This window comes from Miscanthus floridulus, chromosome 17 (genome assembly GCF_019320115.1).
Source record: "Miscanthus floridulus cultivar M001 chromosome 17, ASM1932011v1, whole genome shotgun sequence".
Classification (NCBI taxonomy): Eukaryota; Viridiplantae; Streptophyta; class Magnoliopsida; order Poales; family Poaceae; genus Miscanthus; species Miscanthus floridulus.
In genome coordinates this window covers 92,528,487-92,541,449 of record NC_089596.1, presented here as the reverse complement: position 1 = coordinate 92,541,449, position 12,963 = coordinate 92,528,487, and the positions used below count along the sequence as shown (strand labels likewise).

Below are 12,963 nucleotides of genomic sequence, written 5' to 3'. Positions count from 1 at the left end.
TCTCCGCCTTGCTTGAGGCCTCGCCCATAAGGCCTCGGACGAGGTGCCGATTCTCCGCCTCACTCGAGGCCGGCTCGACAGCTACCCCATCACCACTGCCTCAACCGAGATGTCATGTCTAACTAACGCGACCAACCACTCCCGCGCGACATCAGCCAAACAACGGCTCGACACAGCGGAGTGACCAACGAGATGGGAGTCGCATCAACACCATGCCGCCTGGGACAGGACGGGGCAGGGGTTACCGGCCGTTGTGCTCAGCACTGTGCCCACGATTGACACCCATACAGCACTGTGCTACCTAACCCCACCTACTCTGAGGACAGTGCGGCATGGGGAGTCATGTTTGGGTCCCTGTAGCCTCAGAATCAGCATAAAAGACCAACTGCTCCCTCCAAGCCTTGGCTACCCGCCTCCGCACCCCTGTAGCCTTGGGACTCGCGCCCGCCGAGCCCCCCACAATGGTTCAGCCTCTGCACCGATGGGGCCTTAGCTCTCTATGCTGTCGACATACAGCGACTGTCACATCATCCATAGTCTGCGCCATGCCCTGCGTCAAGTCATCACAAGAGCTCCCACGTCGCACGGGATCAGGCGTGACCGACGCGTCACTCTAGTGCATCGAGGACAAGACCGCTCCATCGACCATGTCACCACAGTGACGAGCTACAGGGCTTGGCATACCGCCTCCGCTCATAAAATGCCACGTAATGAACACATGTATCGCCCCTGTCCCCCCTTCAACTATAAAAGGGAGTGGCCAAGGCCATTTCTAGGGGGGGGCACACACGGACAGAAGGAGACATCGCTCAGACAGACACACACGCTCCAGTGACGCTCAACACTCTATAATACGTGTGCTCCCTCACTATGAGAGATCAACATCTCAAGCAACTCATGCCACTCTACGCAGAGACCTGGGACTAGCTCTCTCTCTCGCCTAGCTTGTAAACCCCTACTACAAGCACCTCGGTGCAAGGAATACAAGACCGCTCTCTTAGACTGGACGTAGGGCACCTATTGCCTGAACCAGTATAAACCTTGTGTCTCTTTGCATCATCATCCGGGATTAGGGGCACGTAGTACACTTTCACTAGTCGATTGAGGGCCCGCCGGTCCAAAACACCGACAAAGCATGATTAGGGTTCTTTCACCCATGCCTTAAGCTTTCTAGCCTTAATAATGGAAAAGGGTCAGAATGCAGTAACCTTTTTATAACACAAAAGAACTAAAACTTGTTCATTTATTACAAGACCACCACTTCGTTTATCTAACTAACTATTTTTTCAAGGGATGATCTCATCCTCTATCTTGGCAAATAAGTCCCGTGCTAGAGGGGCCACCTCCTTCTTGATGTCCTCCAACTCGACATTAGAGTAGACGGGCATGAAGCCTTGGCTCATCATCGCTAGATCGATGTTCTCATAGTGAGAGCGAGCGATCGCGAATGACCGATTGATGCCAAAGTAGAGCGTGTCCCTCGTAATGTCGTGCGCCCGATCCATGATCTAGATGGTGCGAACCGCGAGTGAACTCGTCTCCTATGCTAGGGCTAGCTTGAGGTTGCCGTAGACCAACTAGATGGTGGTGCACAAGGCATCGTGCTCTTCGCTCTCCTTTAGGAGGGTGGCCTTCACCTTGCCGAGCTCCTTCTCTAGGCTGTGGCTCTTCGCCACCTCCACCATGAGCCTACCGTCAGATCCTATCCATGTCACACAACAACCACGTCAAAGGACTCACCATGGGTTCTAGGGAAAAGGACAATAAGGCAAACTAGAGGATTACCGTCCATGTCCGCCTAGAGCTTGTGTGCCTCATCATGCCACTAGGTCACCTCGGCCTCTTGGTTCTGGATCTGCTCCCAACGCTGACTGACCTCCATGGCGAGTCTAGCTGTCACTGCTTCTGCCGCAACCTTTAGGTCCCATTCTCCATGAAGCTTGCCCTCCAGGAGGCAGATCCGTTGCTGGGCGTCGACACCCTCCTGATGAGCTAGGTCATGCTTCGTGCGGAACCCCTCTATGGTTTAGAGCAGGTCATCCTGCTCCTTCTGTAATTGCTCAGCCTCCACCTCATCCACGCATGTCCTCTCAAGCAGGGCCATGAGCTTTTCCCTAGCCTCTTGGGCATCAACATGATCCTCTACTTCCTTGATCTAGAGATCGGCCAACTCCTGGCGGATGGGGGTGAGCTCAGCCACCTCTTGACGTCTGTAGCGAGCTGTGCTTCTAGTTCCTCACGCCGCCACTTCTCTTCGACGAGGCAGTCCCAAACATCCTTCTTGCGACAAAGGAACATGGACTTCTCTCAACTACGGTCCATGAGAGACAACGAAGAGTACACGAGTTAAGAGGCACAAAGGAGAGAGACGAAGGTCGAAGACACAGACATGACATACCCGACCGACCAGCGTGATGACGTCCTACAACAAGTTTAGCATGGTGGTCAGGGCGTTGACCATGATCTCAACCCCCAAGTGAACGTGCCCCCACTCCCTCTCCTCTACAGCATCGTTGAGGGCAAAGAGCATCATCCCTAGGTTCCGCTGGTTGGCCCACTAGATCTAGGGTCCTCCCCAGGTGTGTGGGTCTCCGCCAACAGGACTAGAGGCTAGGGTGCCTCAGTGCCGACCCTAGGCAGTGCTGATCCCTCTCGCGGCAGCAACTCCCCTGAGACAGGCCCTCTAGCAGTAGAGGCGATGGGTGACATGGACAAGGAAGCTTGTCCCACCGTCACGCCTACCAAGGATGCACTAGATGTGGCCTCCTCTGTTCACCCCACCATGAGTGAGGCTGTCTACATGGACAACAACCTTGGCTGTGCTGTCTCCACCAACAACATTGTGGCTGCACTTGGCCACGCGACGTCCGCTAAGGAAGCCTCAGACGATAGCTCTGGCCATGCTGTCTCCACCTATGATGTTGGGGCTATGCCTAGCCACGCCACGCCCACCATGTTTGCCTCAGATGTGCCCTCCTCCATCTGCTCTCTCGTGGACATAGCCATCGGCTATGCCTCCTCGGTCGATGTCGTGGCTGCCCCTGCGCCACTCCCACTCACCTCCTGTGCGCCGCCAACTGACTCTTGGCGTGTCTACCAGAAGGTGAGGCTCTTCTTCGACATAAGCCTCAGGAGAGTCCCGCATCCTCCGACGCTGCAAAGGACATGACGGTCAGTTTATGACAAAAAATCGTTAGAGCAAAAGGACAAAAAAAAGTCTTAACTCACCTTGATGCCATCGGGTGATGATGTTTTGGGGCCAGCCCACCCAACCTTGGCTGCTCCTCGTTGGCACATTGCCGCTTCAAGCCCTCCCTATGCTTGGAGGGTCCGGATGGAGTAGAGCGGCCGGTTCCCACCGACTCTGGGGGCGTCGTGGAAGGCCCAGACAGAGCGGGGTAGCTTGATTCCACTAGCTCTAGGGGTGCATCATCCCCCTCCTACCCTAGGGCATGCCACAAGAAAGGCCCCACCTACGGTAGAGATGGATCCTCGTGCCCGTCGCCCAACTCATCCCATTGGACGGGCGACCCAGAATCATCGCCTTCGTCTTCTTCTTTTTCTTCTTCTTCTTCCTCTTCCTCCTCCGAACCCTGCCACCACTTTCCTTGGTTCAGCCTCGCCCACCACCTCACCTTCTTATCATCCTTCTCCTTCTTCCTCTTCTTGTCCGCGGTGTGGTTCGCTGCCCTCATGGCCGTATGCTCTGGCAGCGGCACGATGAAGGCCTAAAATCCCAACCCCATCAGTAGCTCAACAAAGCACGCATCCAACTGCATCGTGGGATGTCCTAGGATCAGGAACATAGTGTCGGACTCCTTTGTCGCCTCCTTGATGCGCTGCGCAACCTCACTATCATGGAGCGACCCCTAGGCGAGCACCGTCCCATCGAGCTATGCACCGAGCGTCATCCCGTATAGCGGGAGGGCGCGCGCCATCAGCGGTGCCACCCTCCTCGTATGATATGCCCCAATAACACTGGCCCCGCGAGGGCCATGGCTCTTTAGAAACACGATGGCGTCAAGGATATCGCGCATCCTCTTCTTTTCCTTCCCGAGAGGTCCCCACGACCACACCTGTGGCCCCTCTTTAATGAGGTGCCTGGTGAAGTCCGGCAAGGGGGTAGTGGCAACATTCTTCACGTAGAACCACTATGCATGCCGCCCCTTGTTGGACCTCGATAGCTAGTAGGGCATGTACTCGGCGGACCGCTATCCCTAGAGGTGGATGCCCGCGTAGCCCATTGGCACCGGCAGGTCCCCAGCTCTATCCCTCTTCTTAAGTAGGGAAACAAAGAAGAAGTACCTCCATAGTTCGAAGTAGAGTTCGATCCCCAGGTACCCCTCACATAGCGCAATGAAGGTCATGATGTGCTAGACTCCATTGGGGTTCAAATGTTGCAGCTCAATCTGGTAATGGTGCAGTAGTCCTTGGAAGAACGGATGGGGAGGAATCGCGAGTTCATGCTCGTGGAAGGGCATGAAGGACACGATGTAGCCATCAGGTGGCATCGGTGCCTCCTCGCGATCAGGCACGAGCCACTCTGCCATGTCAGTCCTCTCACCAAGAAGACCACGCTTGACGAGGCCCTCTATGCTCACGTGGGTGACATCGGAGCGATACCACGACTCCATGGGAGGCAAGGCCAGAAGAACGAGAGCTACGCTGGTGGAGGAAGAGCGAAGGCTATAGATCCGAACACTGGCGATGGAGAAGCGAAGAAGGCAAGGCTATGGTTAGGCGTATCAAAAGATGAAGGGAAAGGCCACTATTTATAAGGGAAGGTGGAGCGAGAGGTGAACCATCCACCTAGATCTACGCGCCCACCATACCTCGTCACACCGCCTCTCCGAGAAACATGCGCACGCCACCTCTGGCCGCTCTCTCGAAGGACGCACCAGATGATGGTTCGCCCCATTCGATGGGCCAAGAACCGCCACAAGTAAGGAATGATACAGAGCTAAAAATGCTCCTATGGCCCATTCAGCCCTAGGAGTTCAAAGGTTGGCCCACCGACGGGTTCACAACCGCTCTAGGGCGCCTTTAGAGTGAGTGGTGGAAAGGGATAGGCACGCTAGTAGCCAGTACCTGAGCACATGAGTGCCGTAGGTATCCTAGCCCACGTTCGAGTCTTGGTCAGTTCACAGTCCATGGTTTTTCCTTGAAAAAAGGTAGCGAACTCTTGGGACCGGTCGAACGGACCCAAAAACTATATGGATTGGTCACCAAGAATCTAGAGTCGTTCATTAGCTGACCCATGCTGGACCCCTACGAATGGGAAGCCGGGGCCCCACTCAGACTAGTCTGCTAACAGCTCATCAAGCACCACGATTCGTCCATCGAGGAAAACATGGCACGGCTCAGCCCCTCTGTTTTATCGAAAAAACGCTTAAGGGAGGACGATCACAAGATGAGCTGACCCTTTGACCAGACCTCTGCTACGCGTGGGGGCTTGAGGGAAGTTGGACTCGTAAGGAGACCGAATACGCGGTCGCATGATGATGACGGATCGCTCGGATCCTAGGGAGGGATCGGAATCAAGAGAAATCATTTCTAGCCCTCCGAATCCCGTAGCTATATGTTCCCAAGGAGTCCGACCGCGACAGAAGAGAATCGCAACCCTACCAAGACACCCCGTAGGCTACGAAGGAAGACCGAGGCCCTTAGAGTCCTCCTGCCTGAAAAAAGCCTCCAAAGGAGTATTCCACTCCTCCGTAGGCTCAGGGGCTACTATCGGGTATCGATATTAGGGATACCCAGAGGAAGAAAATTAACGGCCACGAACGTTAATTTACTCGGATGGTCCAAGACGTATTTAAGGTCTCGGCCAACCCCGAGGGCGTAGGCTCCGTCTCGCCCAACCCTGAGGGCGTGGGGATCGTCTCGCCAGACCCCTCGGGAGTGGGCTCTATCTCGCCTGACTCCGAGGGCGAGGGCCCCATCTGACCAGACCCCTCGGGTGCGGGCTCCATCTCGTTCGACCCCAAGGGCGTGGGTTCCGTCTCGCCTGACCCCTCGGGCATGGGCTCCATCTCGTCCGACCCCGAGGGCGCGAGCTCCATCTCGCCAGACCCCTTGGGCACGGACTCCGTCTCGCCCAACGAGGATCTATACCGCCTCCAACCACTACGAGTCTAAGAGTACGACCCTAGGTTCAAACTTCTGACACCGGGAGGGAAGTGGGCACGTCTCGACGTGACCCGTAGCCACGATGGACCATACCTAGGGGCTCACATCGCCAACAGTGTCGGGCGTGCCGGCGCTGTGCTGCCTAATCCCCGTACGGCTTCTAACAAGAGTACCTATTGACCACGCCGTCCGTCGGAATGGAGTGGAGCGCCGCGACCGGCTGACGACGCCTGCGTATGGCGCCAATGATGAATAGGGCCACAACGTGGAGCCTTCCTCGTCATCATGTATAGGATCGGCAGGACCCACATAAAGAAGATGAAGGACGTCACGACCCTAGAGGCCTTCTTCTCCCTCGCTTTTCTCCTACTCTCTATAACCTGCGCCTTCCCCTTCACCTATTAAAGGGGAAGCACGAGCACACGGCTGAACGGGCTCAAGAAGACTCAACTCTGTTCGATCTTTTTACCAGAGACTGGGACCTTCTCCCTCTCTCGTCCATTTATAACCCCTACTACAAATTAGCGCCGGTAACACGAGCAGCAGCAGACTGGACGTAGGGACATTCCGTCCGAACCAGTATAAATCCTTGTGTCCTCCATGCACACCATCCGAGCCAGACACGCAGATACAAATTTACTGACTGGTGGTTCGAAACACTGGCATTTGGCAAAAATGTACAAGAATTTCACATTAATCATTTCATTTTCATAGAAAAAACATAGAAACATACCATCCTTGTTTCAACTAGACCTCTAAAATTTTAGCCCCCAAAGTTTGCAACCTAGAAAGTAGAAATCCAAAAGCCACCCCTCGAGGAGATATTGCGCGCTGCGCTGGGCCATCCGCGCTCAAATTTTACATCTCCAATGGTCAAAGGTCAAAACCCTACGCCGCGCATCAAACGAAACACCGTAGTCACCCGTCCCTCAGATGGAGCCCTCCTCTCTTTTCCCAATATAATAGACGCGCGCCCTCAAAGAAAAAAATCGTCGCCGCTGACCTCCCGACTACGGCCCGTCCCTCTCCGGATCCTCTCCTGCTGGAGCCGCCGCCGCCTTTCCTCTGCTGGAGCCGCCGCCGCCGCCCGCACACCCAATGGCACGACTGTGACCCGTCCGATTCCTGGTCCTCTCCTGCTGGAGACACCGCCTTCCTTCCTCTGCTGGAGACGCCCCGAGGACTCCAAGGCCGCCGCCGTCGTCCTCATCGCTGATGTCTTGGGTACTTGCTTCAATTCCCATCGAATCTGCTGCACCTCGAGATCTTTTGCTTGGGATAGTGACAAGTTACAAGTAAAAGCCTTTCTCCTCTTGCAGGATTTGATGCGCCGAATCTAAGGTAAAACTCCCTGTGACGGACTTCTCCCCAGTGTTTTTTTAATTATTTGCAAACGCCCTTGCATCAAGAGATCTGTTAATCACTAGCGTTGATGGAGATAAATCGTGCCGGATTTACACGGGACGTGTGATTATCAATGATAGGTGTTATGCGCTGCTAGTACTACTACAATCTAGGCTTCTAGTAGAAACTGTTGATTATTATGCTCAACTTCTAGTTAACACTGAATATTGGTGAAACTTGTATCCTGTTGCTCAGTTGCTGTATCCAATTCAGGGTCTGTGCCAGTGGTCTTAGGCTATCCACACTCGTCCACCTCTATTTTCATCTCTAAAAAGAAATATTCTATCATAGTCATCGAGATTCTCTACTCTATATCCATTTTCTGCGCATCCGTGTTATCTCTATCCCATACTCTATACTCATTGCTCCATATTTTATTCTCCTCTCTCCCCCTCTCTCTCTCACCAACTCTTTCTCTTTCTGCGCTACAGTGTTTACCGTGGCTGTCTCGCGTCCGCGGTCTGTGGCGTTTTCTGGTGCAGCCGGTACGCTGCCGGGCCATTTGCAGGCGCCCGGTGCAGACGCCCGGTACGCTATCCCTGGCATAAGGGCTGCTTTACCGCTGCGCGGTGCGGACAGCCCTAAGTCACCATCTCCAGCTGGTTCTGGAAGTTTGTTTCTACAAGGCCATGTTTAGTTGCCCCAAATTCTAGAATTTGGCACTATACAAAAAGAAGATTTCCCGTCACATTAAACTTGCGGTACATGCATGGAGTACTAAATGTTGACGAAATCAAAAACTAATTGCTTGTACTTTGCGAGACGAACGTTTTGAGTCTAATTAGTCAACGATTGGACAATTATTACCAAATGAAAACAAAACGCTACAGTGTAGCTACAGTCTCCGTTTTTCAGGCGGCGCCGAATAAGGCAGCAAGCTAAACGCGGCCCAAGATGGAAAAAAGTCTTGTAAATCATACCACAGTATGGCAACTATTCACCGTTCACTATTAGTAAATAGTCTAACTGTATAAGCTAAATAGCTTATTACTTCATATATTACACGTGCATTCTCCATGTTTTTGCAAATGGGTCATTGGGTTGTTATTCAGAAACTTTGGAACCGGACGTTGTGTGTTCTTACTGTGTTGTATTTTTAGAATGTTCCCAAAGTCCAATACTAAGGTTTAATGATGACCTCTGCTTGTGTCATCTTTTAAATGCTACCAAATTTTATCATAATCACCGAGTATCACCAGTAAAGAGATTTTGATAGTATTTTCTTGTCTTATCTCATGAAGGAAGATAGGTAACAAGGTTCCATCGATAGGGTACTTTGTTGTGGTACCATATTTCTTTCATGCAGATCCGTATGTCCCTGAGAATGCTGACAAGCCCCTACCTGTGTGGATAATGCACTGGTTCGTTGTCCCCTGCCCTTTTCTGAACTATTCCTGTAATTATTTGTCCGTACCTTGTTTCTATTTATGTTGATTCAGAGGAGAAATCAAAATTAAGGAGTTGGTGGACCAGTTAATAGGTAGTTAAAGAATGTTTTAAACTCCTAACTTTAAATATCAAGATGACACTAAACATGATCTGCTAACAGCATGCATTATACAGGCAGTGAAATTGCTGTCTGTAATTTACTGCCTACCAATGATATGTGATGAGTATGTCCTTCTCAGTTGCACATGAGGAAAAAAATAACACTAAAAGTCATACATGTTTAATCAACTATTGTTGCTGCCAACTTCGAATATCAGTTCCTTATTTTGCTTTAAAATTGGGTTTCTACAATGTTTGCTCTTACTGCAGAGCTAAGGCTGTATCAATGGTCTCCGCCACCAACTGTCAATTCCTAACTCAGAGATAAGTGCTCCCTCTCAATTTCCCAAACCACTTTGCTTTAACCTCACTTTGGTTGCCAAACTGTTCTTGTGGTTATATTGATGGTTAGTCTGTTGCCGCCAATGTGAAATTATGTGCATTTAATTGCTCTCAAGTCAGCCACCTGTGATGTGTGATGTCTCTTGCTTGCCTTATAAAATAGGTCTTGTTTCAGCTATAACTGTTATTGTGGTTATGTCCATTGAGAGGATAATCGTCAGATCTGAGTTTCATCATACATGTTCACTTGTTAGTATGATCTTTAGCAAAAAATGATCTTTCAACCAGATCTGTCCTGAACTAAATGGGGCCTTAACATGGCTGAACATAAATAAATATTGTGTATAAAACAATCCATATGAATTGATTTTGTAAGAGTTTTTCCCTGTTTATTGGTTGCATCTCACGTTCTCCACTAAGTTGACAAAAGAGCAAATGCAACTATTCAATCACTCCTGGAGGCAGAGTAGTCATCATCTCGGTAGAGAGCAGCTGTAGCGCATGAGTCAGTGGCTCATGCAATGTGGCAGGAGAAGAATTAATCGACGGTATTAGATTATATACTAGATTACCAATAGCCCTGTTAGGCTGCTAGTTCTGAGCCTTTTCTAAATTTTGATGATGAGTAGAATTCAGATAAAATACATTGAGAATTGCAGAGTCAGTTTCTTGCCCACTCCAAACAGCTAAACATTTTGAAAAAAAATGCAGCATTAGATTTTGCTGATTTGTTTAACTTGGTGACTTTAACATTTGAACTTGGTGACTGTAACATTTTATTTTAGTCTCTTTACTAAATGGTTGTAAGCTGTAGCCAGTTAATTAGTTCATATTTTGACCTCCTGATACACTTATGTTGCTGCAAAAACTAGGATTTGATTAGTAAAGCAAAAATATATGATTTTTTTTAGTTGTAATGGCTATCTAGTATAATAGTACCAATGCTTCTCGATAACTTATGCCTTTTGATATGTGCTTTGCTTGTCATCATCATGTTTTTGAATGATTGTGACCACTCTGCTGTTGAGTTAAAATGTGCCCCGTAAAACAGTACCAATGGTTCTGGATAACTTGTGCCTGTTTATTTTCTTTGTTTGTGAACACCACAAGTTCTTAATCACTGTGACTATGTTATTGTTGTGAACACCTCATATTTCTTTATTGCTTAAATTTGAAACGATTCAGTCCTTGCTTTTGTTATTAACACCTCATATTTCTTTATCGCTTAAATTTCAGTTTAACTAATTGCTGAAAATTTATTGCATAGCCTTATCATATTGTGGCTTAGTTTAGTATCGTGATGTACTGAACAACTGATGCATGTCAATGTGAATGATTTTATTCAGCAGGAAGATAGAGTTTGAGTGGAGCGCTCAAGTGATGGGATGGTCAATTCAAGCCAAGCTTTGCTTCGACCTTAAGTGGTCTCTAGCCACTTTAGATGTTTAGGCACAAATGTGTTGAATAACTGTATTGTGCTATGGTTGAATAATGTGTGTGTAGCCTTAGTTTGAATCTTTGTATTGTTTGATTCCAGACATGAACAAATTAAATAAGTTAATATTTTGGTGTAATGGCTTTATTTAAATGTTTTGTTGATGTCTATTGAGTTTCTAATTAATTAGTGACGCTGCAATATTGTTTGGTGGCACCAAACCAAAAGCGTTGTAAAAGTACCTATTGGCAACCGTATTTTTTGTGGCAATATATTCTATAGCAAGCGTAGCAATAGAGGCTACATCTTATAGCAATGACAATACGAACGTGGCAATTGCATATGTTGCTACCACTTCTTGATGTTGCCACATAGGTCTGGTTGCCACACTTGTTATGCGATGCAATAGAGGTTGCACCTTATAGCAACGACAATACGAATGTGACAATTGCACATGTTGTCACCACTTCTTGGTGTTGCCACATACGTCTTGTTGCCACACTCGTTATGCGATACAATAGAGGCTACACCTTATAGCAACCAAACCTTGGGCGTGGCAATTGCACATGTTGCCACCACTTCTTGGTGTTGCCACATAATCCTTGTTGCCACACACATTAAGCGTGACAATACATTGTCTTGCAACACATGTTCGTCGTTGCTAGTGAACCATTTGCTATGACATGGGCAAGTTGTCATTGCAAGGTCCAGCAATGCCTAAGGCGCTGCATTAGTTGCTGTTACCACACCTACAACCATAGCAAAAGCTTATGTTGCAACGCTTAGGTGTTGCAAATCCAAAACACATTTTGCAACACTTCACAGAAAAGCGTTGTCCAAAGCTTTACCCACGCAAGCGCTTGCAACGCCTCCCAACGAAAAAAGGTGTTGCTATTTCTGCTATTGCAACTATTTCGGGCCTATGGCAACATTTTTCGGGCATTGAAACAGGGTCAAAATTTAGTAGTGTGTGATTGATCATTTGACCCATGTGATGAGCTCTCATTAGTTTTAGTCTTTTCATTGGAAAGCTCTTTAGTGAGAAAAGCATAGTCTTGTACCAAGTTATCATGAGCAACACTAAGTTCCACATGATCTAATTTTAGCTCCTCATGTGAACAAGTAGTAACATAAAGTAGATGCTTTTATTGTTCACATGTGTTCTTTAGAAAAGAGTTTTCATTTTTCAATTTCTCGGTTTTAGCCATCCCTTTTTCTAAAGCCTTGATCATGCTACCAAATCTATCTAGAAGCTCCTCATATGAATCAAGATCAATCACATTTGAATTAGATACCTTGGTGTGACCTTGTGACATGAAGCAATTTGATGTAGTGGATGAGCTTGTAGAGATATCATTCTCATATCCATCATCATCGCTATCAAGTGTGCATGGAGTAGCATCATCATTGGCATCATTTGTGGCATCATCATCAATCTTGTCAAGTGAAAGCATCTAGGCCCCTAGTTGGGTTTCGGTGATTAATGACAATATGTGATTACTATGACTAACATGTCTTTTGTAGAGGTAATTAAGTTAGGTCACGGTAATGAAGATTGATTAGGCTATCATGGTGGTCATGCCCCTATGATGGAAATCATTTCGATTTTCAAAGGATGGACGACAAGGTTAAGGATGTACTAGTTCTAAGTATCGTTTGGTGCTGAGGAGACACTTAGAGTAGTTTAGGACTTTATTTTTCCTTTGGTCGTACTATTAAGGAGAGTATGGATAGGTAGCTTGACCTAGGTGAGTCTAGTGGGTTAGGTGTGGTGCACACTTGCTAAATCTAGCACTAGGTAGCTCCTAAAAAGCCCTTAGATTCATTGGAGCAAACTTCATTCACGTATGATCGAGAGTTTGAAGTAAATGGAGGGTCAAATGCTGACCGGACGCCGGTTCCGGAGTGACCGGACGCTGGCGTAGAGTCCGGTAAGTTCATTTGATCAAGGTGATTTCGTCTGCTGCGACCGGACGCTGAGAGGTGAGTGACCGGACGCTGAGTTCCAGCGCCCGATCGACTCCAGTAAGGTTCCAGAGAGGGAAAATCGTAACCGGACGCTGTCCAGCGTCCGGTCACAACTTAAACACTGGAGTTCGGGGAGAACTGACCGGCAGCATCCGGTCACCCCGCAGAGGCACATAACGGTTTGTTTTTCAACCAAG

General features: G+C 48.7%; 1 long non-coding RNA gene across 1 annotated transcript; it reads left to right on the top strand.

The window, feature by feature from the left end:
- Positions 1 to 7,118: 7,118 nt before the first annotated feature.
- On the top strand, positions 7,119 to 10,931 carry LOC136518204 (uncharacterized). Its single transcript, XR_010774453.1, has 4 exons — positions 7,119 to 7,353; positions 7,449 to 7,470; positions 8,775 to 8,894; positions 9,292 to 10,931. It is a non-coding gene; the product is annotated as an uncharacterized lncRNA (long non-coding RNA).
- The last annotated feature ends 2,032 nt before the right edge of the window (positions 10,932 to 12,963 follow it).